The 18,776-nt window shown below is 38.2% G+C and overlaps 1 protein-coding gene across 2 annotated transcripts in view; it reads left to right on the top strand.

Moving 5' to 3' along the window:
- Nucleotides 1-1,696, top strand: part of plpp3 (phospholipid phosphatase 3) — a 34,008-nt gene extending 32,312 nt beyond the window's left edge. For both annotated transcript variants that reach the window (XM_060866664.1, XM_060866665.1), the window contains exon 6: nucleotides 1-1,696. This exon is cut by the window's left edge and continues 488 nt beyond it. The gene's annotated coding sequence lies outside the window, so the exon portion shown is untranslated.
- The last annotated feature ends 17,080 nt before the right edge of the window (nucleotides 1,697-18,776 follow it).

Raw genomic sequence — 18,776 nt, 5'->3', positions numbered from 1 at the left:
TTTGTTATACTCTGAATGGAGCTGAATGCAGAAAGCATTAATAATGGGGCAGAAGAAAAGCAAAACAAGTACTAACGAATGAATGAATGAATGAAAGATTGCGACTGTGAGTCTGGTCATGTGATCTCTCTCTCTCTCCCTCTTTCTCTCCCTCTCCATCTCCCTCTTCCCCCACCCTTTTTTCCTCTCTCTTGTCTCCGAGGCCTTTTGCCAATATAAGACAACAAATTCCTTAATTATAGGAATGATATTACTTGCGACGTTACTAGCACAGATATATTAACAATATAAAGAAGAATAACTTATAGCACTATAGCCGATCATTATAAAATCGTCACCACTCGCTGTCTGGGCGGTGTAGCTCCAAGGACGCTTGATGAGGTTTAGTGTGTGGTAGACCGAATCCCAATGAACTCTTACGCTGTGGTATGTGAGGGTCCTTCAGAATCTAGTGGACTCTACATACCATTATGAGATGCTGACACTCCTAAGCACTAGACCCATCCCTGCTGTCCTAAGCTATCCACACAGAAGCCTAGCTTCAAGGGATGTTGCATTTTAACGGGATTTTTAAGGGGTTGGGCTTTAAGGGAGGGGGATATTGGGGCGTTGATGTGGGCTGTGAATTTTAATAGTGAATTCTAGATGGCCGCCTAGCTGAGAGAGCATGCATGGTAGAGCCGTGCTTCTCGATCCAGTGGGTGTGATTTGTGCTGGGAAGGATGGGATGGGATGGGATGGGATAGGGGCAGGTGTGTCGAATCCCATCGACCGCACTGGTTTGGCACGTTTCATTTTGAATGGGTGAACGAGTCTCTTCTGCTGGCTGGTATGGATTCTTCTCCCTTCCGAGCACATAATCATTCAGCAGCAGTGCCAACTAGATCTATACCCAGGGACAGTGTTAATTTAACTGCCTGCCAGAACTCCCATCCAACCCAATATGTTCGAGGTGTGTGGTCCCACTACAATCACTCAGTGTATGTATGTATGTTGTTTGTGTGTGTGTGTGTGTGTGTGTGTGTGTGTGTCAGTGAGATTCTGTATCTCACTGTGTTTCTGCACCTAGTCCTTGTCGCTGGGCAGAGGACTGTTACCATGTGAAGAAAAAAAAAAGAAGAAAACTGTGGATTTATATTTTCTCTTAAATGCCTCTTTTTCTTATCTAAAATAATGTCTACTGTTCTCACTAACTCCTGTACAGTGCTGCCAGTCTCGTTTATATACCATATACAACATCTATACAGCCTCCAACATGTTGCACATCCCTCCTATCGTCTAATCCGTCCTTTTATTTCAGCAAACCGTTCTCTTTTTTTTCTCCTTTCGAAATATATAAATAATGTATAGATCACTAAAATTAACTATGTAAAATATATTTTCTGAACATATTTAGATATATCCACTATAAATAAAAATGTCATGACCTGTGTTATTTACAAATTGCTGCTTCACTAAGCATTGATTGACAGACTGTATTGTATTTAGCCAACTAAACTATTGTAGATTTGTCATATCATTTTTTTTTTTTTTTAAAGAACTACACCTACAAATGTATCAAAATTCACTATTAGTATTTTTGTATTGTCTGATTTTGTAAAAAAAAAAAAAAAAAAGAAATAATAGCATTTTTTTCTGCTAAATGTACCTAAATCTAATACATGTGTTATGAAATAAAAAAGAAAAAAGCTCATTATGAACAGAAACGTTTATGTGATTGTTTAAGTAATAAGGGTGTTAATGTTCACTCTACCATAACGTACTTTGAAAGACGCATGACTTCATCCATTTGGCACCGTGCTAAAGCAGCAAAAGTGTGTGGCTACCAACGTTATGGTCTCAGAGAGCGGTATTTAAAGCTGGTGTGTCTGCAGTAAATCCACTTTCAGGCCTGTTACAACACAGGGTTGGGGCTTGAAATAAAAATTCTCTATTTACGCCTCTGAAACCTATCCCCTGGATGGACTTAAGAACTGATCAAATTTAAGAGCTCTCGGAGAGGGACGCGGCACCACGGTGAGTCATAAACGTGTGTCAAAACTGCAGCCAAGAGCACAAGTACGCCAGGGTTGAGCTGGAGGTCTTGGCAAAAAAAGGAACGCACAGCTAGATAGATCATAGAGGTCTCATCTGGAACAGGTCTAAAAGAGCAGGCCGGCACTGGTGCTGGCACTGCTGCCATGTTTGGCTCTAGTGTGTGACTAAAAGCTGGCACTGCCTGTGTGTTAGAAAGGAAACCAAGAAAGAAGGCGTGCTAATGAATATCAGAGTGTATGTTTGTTATGGAGACTATGTTGGCCCTTAAGAAAGGCTGGTGTAGAAGTTTCAAACTCCACCTCTTCCACTCACACATACTGGCACGTCTATGGCACATAATGAATGCCAGGAATAAGGGCTGGGCCACTATTTCAGATTGTTTAGATAAATGTTTAGATCAAGTGAATTCTGTGAAGCATAGCCAGGGGGTTTGTGATATTTGATAACAGTAGTTAAAATAATAATCTGCCATTATCATATTTATTCGATTATTTGAGTCGTGTTTATTATTCTTATAGGTATTAGCTTTTTTAACAGGTCTCTTAAATTGCATGGGTTTAATCCAAACCTCAGTAAGTCACAAACAAGTAGAGCTATAAAAAATATCAACTCGGACATTTTCTACTCTGTCAGTAGAAAGTTATATATAATATATAGGAATAATAAGACATATGGATGTAATAAATAGGCAGAATATTACTGTACATATTTGAATTGTGAGCCTAATATGCGAATAGTCCTTAACATAAATCTGCAGTGAAAACACACACACACACACACACACACACACACACACACACGCACACACACACTTCAGTCATCAGAGAGTTTAATCCAGCTATCCGAAACTTTGGAAATCTGGACATTTATATAAATAGTTCATTATAGTTTGTATTATATTTATTATAGTAGTTTATGATTATATTGTTTTATATTGGGGGCACGGTGGCTTAGTGGCTTAGTGGTTAGCACGTTCGCCTCACACCTCCAGGGTTGGGGGTTTGATTCCCGCCTCCGCCTTGTGTGTGTGGAGTTTGCATGTTCTCCCCGTGCCTCGGGGGTTTCCTCCGGGTACTCCGGTTTCCTCCCCCGGTCCAAAGACATGCATGGTAGGTTGATTGGCATCTCTGGAAAATTGTCCGTAATGTGTGATTGCGTGAGTGAATGAGATTGTGTGTGTGTGTGTGCCCTGCGATGGGTTGGCACTCCGTCCAGGGTGTATGATGCCCGATGACGCCTGAGATAGGCACAGGCTCCCCGTGACCCGAGGTAGTTCGGATAAGTGGTAGAAAGTGAGTGAGTGAGTGAGAGTTTTATATTAAACAAAAAAAAAACATTTGACACTTTTTAATTGTAACTTTGAACAATGTTTTAAACTCATGGTGTCTTAAGTATATAACCTAATGAGCCAGCATTAATGTATCCAATGTTAGAGATTTAAGCACTTATGTATGTCGCTCTAGATAAGGGCGTCTGCCAAATGCTGTAAATGTAAATGTATCTTGGTTTATGATATTAAATTTGTTTATTAAAACTCCCAAATTCAAATGTAACATTTGAGCTAGTGGTTCTGTACTGAATGACTGCACAGGAGTGCACTTGGATGCTGGGGAAATGAAGTGTTAGCATCCAGTAAGACCACATGAACAGTACAGTGAAAAAATTCATTCAGGTACAAGAGGGGTACTGTGGTGGGGAGGAACTGTCCAGCTGTGGCAGGGATAGGAATGAGGCGAGCTCGAGGGTGGAACCTGCAGGAAGGGGGTTCATGGCTCACAGGGGCTTGTCAGTTCACTGTAACCCAGAAAGAGGAGGGGGAACCTGGGCAGGGCTCAGTTCCTCACTTCCTTTGGGGAAATGGAATGCATTCATGAGAGCTGTGCTAGAGAAAGGAGAGAGACAGAGAGGAAGAGAGACGGATTTATGGTGATGGGTCTGTGTGTGTGTATTGGGTTGGTCAAAACGGCGATAGCTAAGGCAGGGCAATCAAAATGGCAAAAGATGAACTAGAATTTAATAAATATGCTCAATCCAGTTGGATTATATTTGAGCAATATCAGTTATCTGCCATTCTTCATGAGAGGTTGATGATGAGAACAAGCTCTTGCACTATTTATAGGCTTCCCTATGATACTATGCTACTTTATTACAAATTAATTTTTTTTTATAACAACAACATTTTGAGTCTTTAATCCTTACACAAATGGTGCGGCATATTTCTGTGTCTTTCTGAAAAATGTGTCAGCGTAGGCGATTCTTACTGGAATAAATCAAGCTCTTATTTCAAGAGGATTATCCTGTAGGCCAAATGCAGTCTTAAACCTATCACATCATTCGTGTTGGCTTAGTGTATAATAAGGAAGTAAGCCAAACACATCCTTTTAAGTGTGAAAGGTGAGATTGCCCTAGTTTTTGATGCTCCTCTTTTATAAAAAAAAGCATTCAAAGGTTGGTTTTCTGCTGTAATATTATGTTTTAGGAATTAGAATTGAAGACATTCATTCATTTTCTACCCCTTATCCGAAATATTCTCGGGTCACGGGGAGCCTGTGCCTATCTCAGGCATCATCGGGCATCAAGGCAGGATACACCCTGGACGGAGTGCCAACCCATCGCAGGGCACACACACACTCTCATTCACTCACGCAATCACACACTACGGACAGTTTTCCAAAGATGCCAATCAACCTACCATGCATGTCTTTGAACCGGGGGAGGAAACCGGAGTACCCGGAGGAAACCCCCGAGGCACGGGGAGAACATGCAAACTCCACACACACACAAGGCAGAGGCGGGAATCGAACCCCCAACCCTGGAGGTGTGAGGCACACATGCTAACCACTAAGCCACCGTGCCCCCAGAATTGAAGAAAGCAAGTAAAAATATCTTTATTATAATTACAGTCATTTATCTGATATTTTGATAATGATAGATTATGATAAACCAATACGAGATGTTTACACCTATTTCTAGACATTTCTACTCATTTCAAGCATCGATTGTTATTCTCTTGCCAGAAATATTTGCCTCTTACCTTGAGGCCAGACTGCAAAAAATTCTACAGGAATGGTTTGAGAAACATGAATAAGACTTTGTGGTGTTGAATTGGACTATAAATCCTCCTGACATAAATCCAATCGAGCATCTCTTTGGATGTGTACAAACAAATCAGATCCATAGATGGTCCATAGAGGGTCCACAGAGGGTCCACCTCATAACTTACAGATCTTCAAGGATCTGCTGCTAGCACCTTGGTGCCAGATAGCACAACACACCTTCAGAGATCTTGTGGAGTCCATGTCTCAAAAGGTCACAGCTGGTTTGGTGGCACAAGAAGACTTAAACACTATTAAACAGGTGGTTTTAATGTTATGGCTGATTGGTGTATTAGATTATTGTAAACTGTAACACAAAATCAGATATCTTTTGTTTGTTCCATGCATCATCAATTGATAGAATCTAGCACAAGAACTCCCTACTTTAACAGGATGATTGGCCATTGACAGATTTTTTTTGCAATGCTTGTCAGTATAATGCCTTGAACAATTTAAAACATGTGGATACAATTTGTTGCTCTGCTATGTTTTGCTTCCCCAGCTGAAAATGGTGTGGCTGTGGAACCTTTATCAGTACAAGAATTATCAGACACTCCAATGGGGTCAGTCAGCATCATCTGAGAATGAGAATATATTGTCCTGTGGTCGCCTATATCTTAACTTTCATGGTTTATACAATAAAATCAGCTTATAGCAGTGCTGTGTAAATAGGTGTCTCAGTGGGAATAGCACTAAATCCAAAGAGAAAAAAATTGCAGACTGGTGTTTGTTTTCTTTTTGCCAAGGTCACTGAGGGTCTGCTGTCTGAATTGGGCAGCTTATGATGGACTACACTCACATATTACAATGTTAAGACTATCAACCAGAAGTGTTTTTCATCTTCGTGCTTGCTGATCATTTGCACAGATCTTGTTCTGGTGATGGGCAGACTACTGGGAAGAGCACTATTTTTTCTATTCATAATGTTGCATGTCCTCAAAGGCGTTCGTTTCAATCTTGACTTATGAGACTGTCAGCAGACGCTCATATGGTAGGTGGATCATGTGAAGTTGGGACATTGCCACACATGTTGTTTGATGTGGATTCAGCCTGTTCTCTCTTAGGTTGGACTATTGGTCACTGGAAAGCAAAACAGCTTGAATTATGATGAAATGTGTTGGATGCTTGTGTTTAGTTTATGTAAATGTAAAGACGGATGAAGTTAAAAAATATACTGATTTACACATTTGTACAGTAGGTGGATGAGTGAGGACATGTGGTGCTCTTTCATAGCCCAATGACTATTGCGAAATGCTAGCATGTGTCAAATTCATGTTAAAAAAAAATTGCTCTCATTCGTTTGGTTTGTTGTGAAATCACTGTATAGTCAAATCATTGCCATATTGAGAAACAAATCATTCCTATACCACCTCTTTGATTCTTTCTATTTTTTTTTTTTTTTGTTATTTATATACAGAAGTGTAGATTTTGCAGAAACTGTGTGTATCTGCGATGCTCATTACTGAAACGCAGTACAGAGGTCTTTGTGCTTCTGAACCTCCCCATGTTCCCTTTCCACCAATTTACTGCCATATGTGATTCGTGTGAGAAGGGATAAAGAGACAGCGTTGGTCATGGTGAAAAGTTCAACAAAACCTACAAAAAGTAAATATTAGTCCTTTTCCATTTTAGATTTCATCAAGTGTAACTACGGGATGTAAACCCACGTAAATATTTACGGCTAATTCACAATAAGGATGGTTCTGCTTGAGGAGTTTCGGCTGTCAGAGTTGACATTTTATTCACAACCTAATTGGATTTGTGTGTACGACAATTCACTTATTCACTTGACTAAGCACAATGTTGAACAACAAGAAGATATAAGTTAATCTTAACAAGTGTTAAAAGAAATCCCTTTTTTTTTTTTTGGGCAGAGCTCTTACACATTAGAGAGGCAAGCTCAATGGAGCCTGCCAAAACACATCCGCTACATAGAACAGTTTTCGACATGGGCAAACATTCAGATTGCTCATGGGAAGCTGAAGTGTTGATGTTTGATGAAAATCTCTCCAAGGAGGTTCATTAGGCAAAAGCGAACTTTCCCTTTCTCACATGTTTCCTGTTGGGCACTTTCATGATTAATATCAAGGTCTATTATTCATGTTTTTTCTCAGATATCTGAATTTGTTTTTTTTTTCTCCTTTGGTGTTTTTTTTTTTTTTTTTTTTTTTTTTTTTTTTTTAGAAATTTAAAAATTGCCACACATCTGGTGCAATGTGATTCAGCATGGCACCGAAAAACACATTATCAATCTGACAAACTGTAATTTGTGCCTTAAATTAATAAAATACCTGTGCTGAATTTATTGCCCCCTTTTCCAGAGGATAATCAAGAAAACAGAACAGGGACATCTGGCTGAAGCAGACCAGTGTATATCTATAAATGCAAATTGTTGCTTTCATAAATCCAGACAACCATCAGATAAATCTAGCAGTATGACACAATAATCTTCAGTAGTATACATAGTATATACATCCTTTATTGTGGTAACTGTTTAGACACTGGTATTTAGCTTTAACATTTTATTATAATAAAAAAAACATTTATATGTAAAACATTAAACACCACAGAAAAATATATATATATATTTATTTCTGTCTGAGTGAGTTTGTCTCATTCCATAGCACACTATAACTCGGATAACTTTCAGCTAGTCGATTCAACTACACAAAAAAGTGGACCAAACACGCAGTGTGTATTGAGCTGTGGCCAACGTTTTGGTGAGAAAGACACAGTAGATGTGAGAAATATTTCACAGCTATGGATTTTTATTAATTTATGATATGATATTTATTATTTTATGGAGTTATTAAAGCTCTAAAATTAGACATATTTCGTTAAATAATAAATATTGTAGAGTTCATACACGGTAAGATCCAAAAGTTTGAGACCACATTAAAAATCCTGGATTTCTTCCAATGTAAAATGAGAAGGATTTTGAAATATTTAAAACAAAAAAATGTCTAGTGTCTTAAATATTTAGTCTCTTGGATACTTAGTATTCAATATTTGGCACTATTTATGTGTGATATGTGTGATATGTGATGTTAACTCTCAGATTTTCATCATGTCTTATCTCTTCTACTGAAGTATGTGTTCAGGCAACACGCTGATAGATTTGATCTAGAATTGATCTTAAGATTTGAGCAAACTTGTGGAATCTAACCAGCTCAAGTCACATTGTCATTAACTCCTTTTCCCAGAGGCACAGAAATTTAATTTGTGCCTGTTATGTTGTGTAAATATATAGTATTCATTACATATTTGGTCAATTCAATTTGTAAATAATTCATATATATATATATATATATATATATATATATATATATATATATATATATATATATAACAATTAAAACCACTAATATTCTGAGTAAGGTTATAAAGCTAAAAACATCTCACACTGAAAGCCAAGAGAGTCCTGACTTATTTTATATCAGGCATCTGGTGACAAAATAATTTGTTTATACTGATTGAAAATGGGGCGGCATGGTGGCTTAGTGGTTAGCACGTTCGCCTCACACCTCCAGGGTCGGGGTTTGATTCCCGCCTCCACCTTGTGTGTGGAGTTTGCATGTTCTCCCCGTGCCTCGGGGGTTTCCTCCGGGTACTCCGGTTTCCTCCCCCGGTTCAAAGACATGCATGGTAGGTTGATTGGCATCTTTGGAAAACTGTCCGTAGTGTGTGATTGCGTGAGTGAATGAGAGTGTGTGTGTGCCCTGTGATGGGTTGGCACTCCGTCCAGGGTGTATCCTGCCTTGATGCCCAATGACGCCTGAGATAGGCACAGGCTCCCAGTGACCCGAGGTAGTTCGGATAAGCGGTAGAAAATGAATGAATGAATGAATGAATGAATGATTGAAAATGTCTGATCATTTTAGTTAGATAGATAGATAGATAGTTAAACAAACAAACAAATGAATACACTGACTGATAATCTGAAATAATAGTAAGAAATACCTTATCTAGGTGATGTCTAGTCTCTTTGTCAGTTATGGGATTAACATGAAGTACGCTGCAGTGTTCATTGCCATATAAAGGTTGGACTTGACACTGGAATGTGTAGGCTTTTAAGATCTAAAGCTCTTCTACTGGAACCTCTTCTCCAGTTTGTGTGTGTTTCTAAGAACTAACAGATCTGATATACTGACTTCTTTGTGTCTCACATACCTAAGCCAGAGAGTCCAATAGAGCCATATTTAGAGCTAATGCATGTGTTGCACTGTTGAGGTAGTGGGTTTGATCTTTAGCCATGACTTCTGGCTCCCTTCTTTGAATTACATCTGTGATTGTTGATGTTTTATGATGCCTTTCTTCTTCTTCTTCTTCTTCTTCTTCTTCTTCTTCTTCTTCTTCTTCTTCTTACTATTATTATTATTATTATTATTATTATTATTATTATTATTATTATTATTATTATTTTCATCTTCCTTTGGGCATATAGAAATTTGATTAAAATCTACTAAAGTCCTTACATGGACATAATATAAAATCTTCTTTCAGAGAATAACTTGCATTCGTCAGTGTTGAGGAATGAACAGAATGAAATCTTACGTCTGTTATAGAGCGTTTTAGTAAAGGTCAGTGTGTCGTATCTTATGAAATATGGAGTCGTCAGATGAACGGTCATGAGTAATTCCTCTCCCAGGAGCCCTGGTGTTGCTTGCGGCTAAAAAGGATTCAGCACTTCTTTATGTCGAGTTAGTGGTCGGCTCAAGGGGGTTCAAGTCGCACTACGTAATGTCTTGCACATACTGACTTGGAAAGCACTTGCCCGATTTTCCAGTAACGAGAGGGAGAATGCTCAGAATCTGGAACTAATGCTGACTTCAGGGAAGTGTGGATGTAGACACTGGTGGACACCTGTCTCCTATCTCATGTGCTCTCAGTTGTGGGCGGATGATCTGGAAAACATTAACTCCACTGGAGATGCGCTTTCTCAACTGCTCATCTGCTCTCATTGTCTCACAACACAAAATGTCATGTCCCAACACTATATTTTATCCTTAGACAAGATGAATGATGCCCTTATGGTGTTTTGCTCCATAATGGACTCTAATGCAGACATTGTGTGAATATTATACAATTTTTTTGTACATGCGATTGGTGTATTTGATTTTCTACAGTATGGTGGATGGTTGGTGGATATGTGCTTGTGTTCTTTGTATGAATAAGCGTTGAGCTACTATGAACTTCTCTGAGTTTTACAGTTGTAATAAGTGCGGTCTCTGACGAATTCTTCAGAGATCTAGTCTTCTTGTTTTTCCCCTAAGAGTGTATGGACAGGATGCGATGCAGAATTGCGTAGTGAATTAACATCTGCTTTGACATCTGCTTCTGGTTTGAATCGTTTTTAGCTTCCTTAGAAGTGGTTTTAATTAAACCACACACTGATAGTCATTACACATTTTTCAACAAGTAACAAAAGCATTAACTATACAATAAAGAAATAATCCAAGGCTGAGTTATCAACATGTAGAAAAAAAAAATCAGGCTGTGAGATGTCAAATAGTTTTTAATGAATTATACTTTTGTGTCTGCGTGCAGGAAAACACACACACACACACACACACACACACACACACACACACACACACACACACACACACACACACACACACACCTCAAAGTCTTCTCAAATCTCTCCCTCCCTCTAACACCACTTATAAACATAGATAGCTTGAGGCTGCTTTTGCATTCCACAACCATGTCTGCTTCTCGTCTGTTTCGTTCTATGCCTCCCTTGCTTTTAACCCTGTGCATGAACGTTTACCTGGGTTCATCGATAATAGGATCTCTGTAAGATTAACACTTGTGGCTTTCTGTTAATTCTCATCAATGTGGTAGCCTCTATGAACAGGAACAGCTGCTTTGCACCACCTTTGAAACTGAATATGCTTGTAAATAAATACACTTTATATGTTGTTTGAGTCATGGTGATTTGGATTACATAACCTATACCTTCTTATACAAAAAGCAGATCTATATGACGTCATATTATTTATACCTCAGTGGTGATTTAACCAGTTCACCATGGCTAAAAGACTCTGGAGACACTATAATTCCTTCCTTGCGAATGTATTCTTTTTTTCCATCTTAGCAGTCTTAAGTCCATGGTGCTGTTAGGCAGTTTATTGATCCCTAGATGTCTCCTTCTATCTTACTCTCTTTCTATTTTTCTCTCGGATGCCAAACCAGATGTCATTTTGGCACGGCTCCCGTTCGTATGAATCACACACGCGAGCATTTTCATGTCATAAAATGAGCTGCTGCATTGAGATAATTCACAATGAACAGATAGGTGTGTTACATTTGTGTTAAATTTGTGCTGTAGTCTAGTTTAATCAGTGATGATGCCTTTATGCTGGTATGTTTTTTATATTGTTACGTTTACAGAAGCCTTTATTTTGTCATATATGAATTACAGCACAGTGAAATTCTTTTCTTCAAGTATCCCAGCTTAGGAAGTTGGGGTCAGCATGCAGGGTCAGCAGTGATACAGGAGCAGAGAGGGTTAAGGACCTTGCTCAAGGGCTCAACAGTAGTGCCTTGGTGGTGCTGTGGCTCAAACCCTCATCCATCCAGTCAGTAACCCAGAACCTTAACCATCTGAGTCCCATAAGGAGAGAGACAGAATCATGACTTAAAACATTTGCAGAGTTGCTCTGCATGTGGCAGTTTGCATGTGTATTTATGTATATAACCAGAATGTGTCGGATGTACGATTTCCACAGCTGTTCAGTACCAGGCTTCAGAGTTACTCATTCATTTTTCATCCCTTCCAAGGGTCATGAATTGCTAGTGAAATAATCCAGATTTCCTGTGTGATTTCTTCCAGTGGTGTGACTCTCAAGTTCCCTTTTAATCTGTGAAAGGTATAAACTATGACCAGCACTGCTGGCTATGGCTGTCTTCAGGGACTGAATGACATCTACATGAGGTTTCATTTATACATTTAGATTTATGGGATTTGGAAGATGGTCTTATCCAGAATTATTACAGAAATTCCCTATCAAAGTATACATTCTGACACCGGGTCACTACGTCACTGATTGCTCAAGCGATAGTAACAAAAATACACAGGTATTTGTATGAAGCAGACGATAGATTCAGGCAGTCTTCCTCATCAGCAACAGTTTAGTCAGATGATTAAACACAATGAAATGATCCCTAGGTATGGTCAGAAAATGTTAGAATTGTAATGAAAGCAGATGAAGTGGATTATTTACTGCATTGCCCTATTTGGTTGAGGAAATAAAAGTAAACCAAATTAGCACATGTTTTATTAATAACACCAAATGATTTTGCTGTTATTATTATACATTTTTTTCTCTTTACCATGTTTAGTATTGGAAGGAAACACTGAACATTAGAAAGCATGTACACAGCTGCACTTCTGTGTTTAATAATCGCCTGTCATTCTTTTCATGGAAGTGAAATAATGAAAATATTTGATATAATGCATTCTTATATTTCAATATTTTCTATCAAGCTATTGATAAACTTCAGCCTCCTATGTAATATCATGATCAGTTGTCATTGACTCTCTAGCTGTTTTATCCAGGTCAGTGGAAGGTTTTCATCTGATGCCTTCACAGTCATTCACAGTGCATACAGACTAAGAGTGACTGTGGATTTTAACCTAAACTAATATTGACAACTTGACTGATTATGCAAGCAATAAATGGTTTGACTATGTAACGTCAACATGTCACATTACCAAAAATGAAACAGAAAGAAATGCTCATTATTTGTCTGGATTTTATTCATTCATTTTCTACCGCTTATCCGAACTACCTCGGGTCACGGTGAGCCTGTGCCAATCTCAGGCATCATCGGGCATCAAGGCAGGATACACCCTGGACGGAGTGCCAACCCATCGCAGGGCACACACACACACTCTCATTCACTCACACAATCACACACTACGGACAATTTTCCAGAGATGCCAATCAACCTACCATGCATGTCTTTGGACCGGGGGAGGAAACCGGAGTACCCGGAGGAAACCCCCGAGGCACGGGGAGAACATGCAAACTCCACACACACAAGGCGGAGGCGGGAATCGAACCCCCAACCCTGAAGGTGTGAGGCGAACGTGCTAACCACTAAGCCACCGTGCCCCTGGATTCATTAATTCATCTTAAATCTTCTACCGCTTATCCGAACTACCTCGGGCCTATCTCAGGCATCATCGGGCATCAAGGCAGGATACACCCTGGATGGAGTGCCAACCCATCACAGGGCACACACACACACACGCCCCTGGATTTTATTTATTTATTTATTTATTTATTTGGTATTGTTATTGTGCCTTGAATAATTATTATTTGTCTTTTTTTTTTCATTTGTTTGTTAAGATTACATTAGCTCATAGTTAAAACACCTAAACAAGACATAGCCAAATAGTGTAAGATGCCCCAGATAGCCGCAGGATCATGTTAAAATTAAATTCTTTTTTACAGAACCTTGTTAGACAGACTGTAAGTTTATTTAAAGAGTGCCATAGTGATTGCTTCTGGTAGACCTCACAGAAATCACACCCTCGTTGTCTTCCAACCTCTGAAAATCTGGTTCTAATTCTTGATTAAGCAAGTCCTAAAGATGCCACAGACATCCTTGCTGGAAGCCAAGGGAGTAAAATTGGGCATATTGCCCCCTGTCAATCACAGTAACACAAGCCAGTCATAGGCAGCTGTGAGCTCATGTATGTGGAAGATGGTAGATGGCTTTTTTCCTGCAAATGTGTTATGAAGGCCAGCATAGTAGCAACATAGAAATATGTGATTGGCTGGTTTTGTGTGCCTTGTAGGAAGTATATTAGCCTTTACCCTGGCTGGTCGCTTGCTGACATATGCGGAGAGCTGGATAGTGGGCAGGAATCTTTCACTATAATATAGCATAGAAACCTTATTGCTGGAAATTGTATTCATTATATAAACCTATGAAAGAAGATCCAGGAGAAAGTCTGAAAGTCCTTGGCAATATACTGAAGATTGCAAAAAAACCAATACAATATGACCCAAAATTTGTAATAAAACTGAAAGATCATTTACAACCAATATACTGTACACACATCTCATTTGAAATAATGCTAGTTTTAGTTACAGACATGTAAAAGAGACCATTTTGTCTCTAATAAGCCAATGACCAAGTTCAATACTAAAAACAACTTTTACATACACAAATACAGGTTCTTTTGCAACATACAGAGAGCACACAGGAACTCCCAGATATAAGCACTGCCCACTGCTAACTAATCCTCCTGTGTCTCCGATGAGTTATCATAGAGATCATGTTTCCAAAAAATACAAGTGCTGTCATCTTTTACAGTGAGCCACATTCACTCACTAGTGTTTACTACACTACTCCTTTTTTAATTCTGAAACTAGAAAAGAATAATGCTTTCTTTTCTCCGTCTGCTCGGATCCAGTATCTGTTTCACTCTGAGATGGAGTGGCATGTAGGCAAACAACAGATATGCCAATCCTCACAGTGTTAAGACCATTGTGCAACCCTAGAGGTCAAGGGTCACAGCAAAGGTCGAAATGTCACCAGGTTGTGAAAGATTGTTGTGGAAGATGAAAGGCAGACAATACTCGCTATTGTCCTCGTGGCTGTTATATATTAAGTGGACAAAACCAAGAATCTTGCTCTCTCCTCTTAAACTTTTTTCTCTTCACATTTAATGTTTTTCATCTTTTAGCTTTGTGGTCCAGATGTGCGTTTATGGCACGGAGGTGAAGAAACGAAATGTTGTAATACACCAGGGAGTTAAAGGTTATGAATCACATTAATAATGGCTCCCATCTCATTGTGTGTAAGCTTCTTCTGACGTTAAAAGATCTCTGATGTCTCACTTTTGAATACTGCAAATGTTCCAGTGTCATTGAGAAAGATCCGTGTATTCATTTTCCATCTGCAGATTTCTGGTTACAGATGACACTATTTCCAATAGTTCAAAAGTTCACCTTCACAGTTCGTATACCCAAAATGTTACTGGATGTACAACTTTAATTTGCAGAATACCTTTATACAGAAATATTGTAAAGACATGCTGCAAACTTTATCAGGGTTACATTGAAACTGATGAGATAACACACTCAACTCTTTAAGGCTTTACCTTTAAATTTTGGACCACGGAGTTTGTCTTGAATTTCCTTCAGGATCGATCTATCACATCACATCACAAGTGCATTAGTGAGATCAGTCAATGGTGTAATTTGAGAAGGCTTGTGGAAAAACATGGTGTTCCAACTCCTCCAACTTAAAAGTGATCAGTATGTCAGGGCTTTGTGCAGGACACTTTTTGTTCACAGGGGCATCATCATGCTGGAACCAGTTTGGGCTTCCTAGTTCCAGTAATGCAAAATTTGGAAAAATATAGTGTATTTGGCCCTACTGGTCTTATGTATACTGAGCATGTTTGTCATTTTAGAAAGACATTTACAAAATGGAAGTTTTTTCTGTTAACCAAACCCAATCACATGAACTCTTTATAATGCTAAAAGGCTACTAGTGGATGTTCTGACATTTTTATTTGACATTTGTTTTTCAAAAGTCTGATTAAAATCTTATACTGTTTTGGTATTTAAAGCTATAATGTGTATTTTGACTTTTTTTCAATTGGACTCTTAGTTGGACTCTATTCTAATCTCATACTTGAGTACTCTAGAAACACTACAGGCCAAAATATTAGAAACAGCTTTACACTTACAAATGCACATATTATTGACCATTCATTTCATTTTAAAATTCCAGTTCAACGGTTAAGTTTATTGCAAAACTTGTCGTTCCCTGCTTCTCCTAAAATTCATTCCCTGCTTCTCCTAAAATTCATTCCCTGCTTCTCCTAAAATTCATTCCCTGTTCTCCTAAAATTCATTCCCTGCTTCTCCTAAAATTCGTTCCCTGCTTCTCCTAAAATCGAAAAAATAAGAGAAGCTTACTAAATTAGGAGTTTGTAAAAACTGTAATTAACCGTTACTCAGTGTAAGTGTTTAATGATGACCTGAAATGGTAATGACACAGCACACCTGAGCCATGTTGTCCTATATTTATGCAATCTCTCTCTCTGGTGAGTTGAGCATGTGTGTGGCCCTGAGCAGAGCAAAGCCAAAGCTGGGCAGAAAGCAGTGCACAAGCTGGGAAGCTGTAATATGATTTGTTTTGAAAGTTTTACGTTACTGTTTATCTTCCATGCCAAAGACTCAAACACAAATAAAAAGGTTCACGTGAGGCCTCACTCATTGTCAGCAGACGAGTGTCAGAGTTGTAAATCAGATGTGGCTATAAGAGCAAGTAAACGTTTAATGGGCGAAACGCATAGAAACAAACTATAAACCTCAAATTGAAGACGATGAAAGCTAAACGTCAAGTGTTGCCAAAGACCGAGCTTAAATACCTGTGCTCATTAAACTTACTACATGACTCAGGTGCATGTGATTAATGAGGTGATAGGAAACAAAGTTCTGTGCCACTTTCAGAGCTTACCTAACAATGGGTCATACTTAGGACCTGAATCAAAATGTTCAAATAAGATATTTTTGAATGTGAAGGCATCACCAACTTTAAAACTGAAGAAAAAGGTGCCATTTTTTAAATAAGTAAGTGTTTTTTTAATTTCATGTCTGCTATTTTTATTCATTTTTTTCTTATTCATTCTTTTTAAACATTTATATGATCAAAAACACTTATACCATTAGCAATTGTCTGAGCAATATGCATGCATTTATAGATTTATTATTATACATTTATATATATTTAAATCCTGCTGTATGTATTCTGAATCTTGTATGGTCTTAAACAAGTCTTTGTGTTGATTCATTTGACCCTCCACTGAGTCAGGCAAACATGTTGCAAGCCTGGTGCTCGTTCAGCCCTCACAACAGCCCATGAGTTGGAGTCAATGGAGCAGGAAACTGCTAGAGAGCCGGCATCTACGGCATGATTTAGAGCAGGAAAGGGCAGGTAGGGCAGGTGATGGGGTAAAGGGAATGGGTCATAGAGAAACAGACATGGGGGATAGACAGGAAGGATTCATGGAGCTGGATTTAGCCTGGGTGTTAGAGTAAACTCTCTCTCTCTCTAATATAAAATGAGAGAGAGAGATAGCAAGCACAGAATACAAATTGTGTGTGTGTGTATATATATACATATATGTATATATATACACACACACATCATAAGGTCCTTTTGTGGAGAGATATTAGAGATTGGATTTGTGTGTAAATAAAAACTGTAGAATTGACATTTGCCTATTGGTGTGATTCCAGCTGTGCTACTATGTGATTATAAGTTCACTGACCGTCATTTTTACTCATCCAGGTGGCGTTTACCCTACACTTAAACATCTGCACAGGGCCATTTACAACAATTTGCTTGCTAGAAATTTTACCTGCTCAAAGAAATAACTAAATGTCATATTTACAGCTGAATTCTACAGAAATTCTATAGAAGAAAGAGTTCTTATGGAAATTGAGTGTATCGGTATTCTGACGTAAGGCATAACATAAGGGTTACACGGATAGTTTGCCAAAAACAGAGCCGTATCTCTGTTGCATGTTATTCTGACACTGGACTTAAGCCCATTTTTCTTGTGCAATATGGACCCAAGTAAGATGTCCAGTGCAGCTGCCTGACAGTTTCATGTAAACAAAATATTCAGAAATCCCATTGTTGGACAATAATAAATTTTAAAAAAGAATGACACTTTTAATTCCCCTCTCTAGACTTTTTGTACATGGAGTTTGCATTCTTTGGAGAATTGGAGTTCTCCCTGTGTTTCAGTCCCAGTCCAAAATCATGAATTGTAGGTTGATCTCTAAATTTTCTGTAGTGTATGAATGGGTGTGTGTGTTTAATGGGTTGACAAGATCCCTAATCCTTGTGGCTTTATGTTCCATGTATAGGATAAGCGGTACAGAAAATGAGTGAATTAATAACTGACTATTAATTAAGTATTTTAATTCCAAAAACATTTAAACCGTTGCTCTCAGATTTAATGGATAAATTTATAAGCAACACTGAACTAAAACACTGAACACTGAACTAAAACTGAGCCATAATGTTAGCAAATGAAGGCTTGATCAGCTTATCCTTCAAACTACTGTAAAGGCTTGTTTTCTTTACAGAAGGGCATACTGAATTACTGAAACTACTGAAATACTGGTGTCATTTTATTGCTTCAAATGCAAAATAGTAAACTGAAAAAAGTTTTCAGCACATAATATACAAAAACAGCAAAATAGGATATTCTGGAAGAAATGTATTATAAGCTGGTAAATAAGGAAGCCATATTGAATTAATCCAGTTACTGTGATTAATGTGATTTACTTCTTAAATTACTTCTGACAGAAATATATTGTCAGTGTACTAGATTCCTGCCATCTTCTCATTCATGCATCATTATTTATTTATTTATTTTAATATTGTTGCTTGTCTGGTACATTAATTATTCTATATTTCCTTCCCCAGATTTCTTTCACTTTTTTTTTTCAGGCTTAATGATGTATAAATTCGATGGTCTAGAGTTTAATCTAAAAACCGTATTGCAGATGTTTCTACTCAAGAAATGTCTGCTGTCTTAGAAGGTGTGAACTGCATGCAATCGATTTGAATAATCTGACTGGGGCACCCAGAAAA

The sequence above is a fragment of the Tachysurus vachellii genome, chromosome 3 (assembly GCF_030014155.1).
Source record: "Tachysurus vachellii isolate PV-2020 chromosome 3, HZAU_Pvac_v1, whole genome shotgun sequence".
Classification (NCBI taxonomy): Eukaryota; Metazoa; Chordata; class Actinopteri; order Siluriformes; family Bagridae; genus Tachysurus; species Tachysurus vachellii.
The sequence above is the reverse complement of the archived record's forward strand: the minus strand, read 5'-3'. Positions and strand labels throughout refer to the sequence as shown.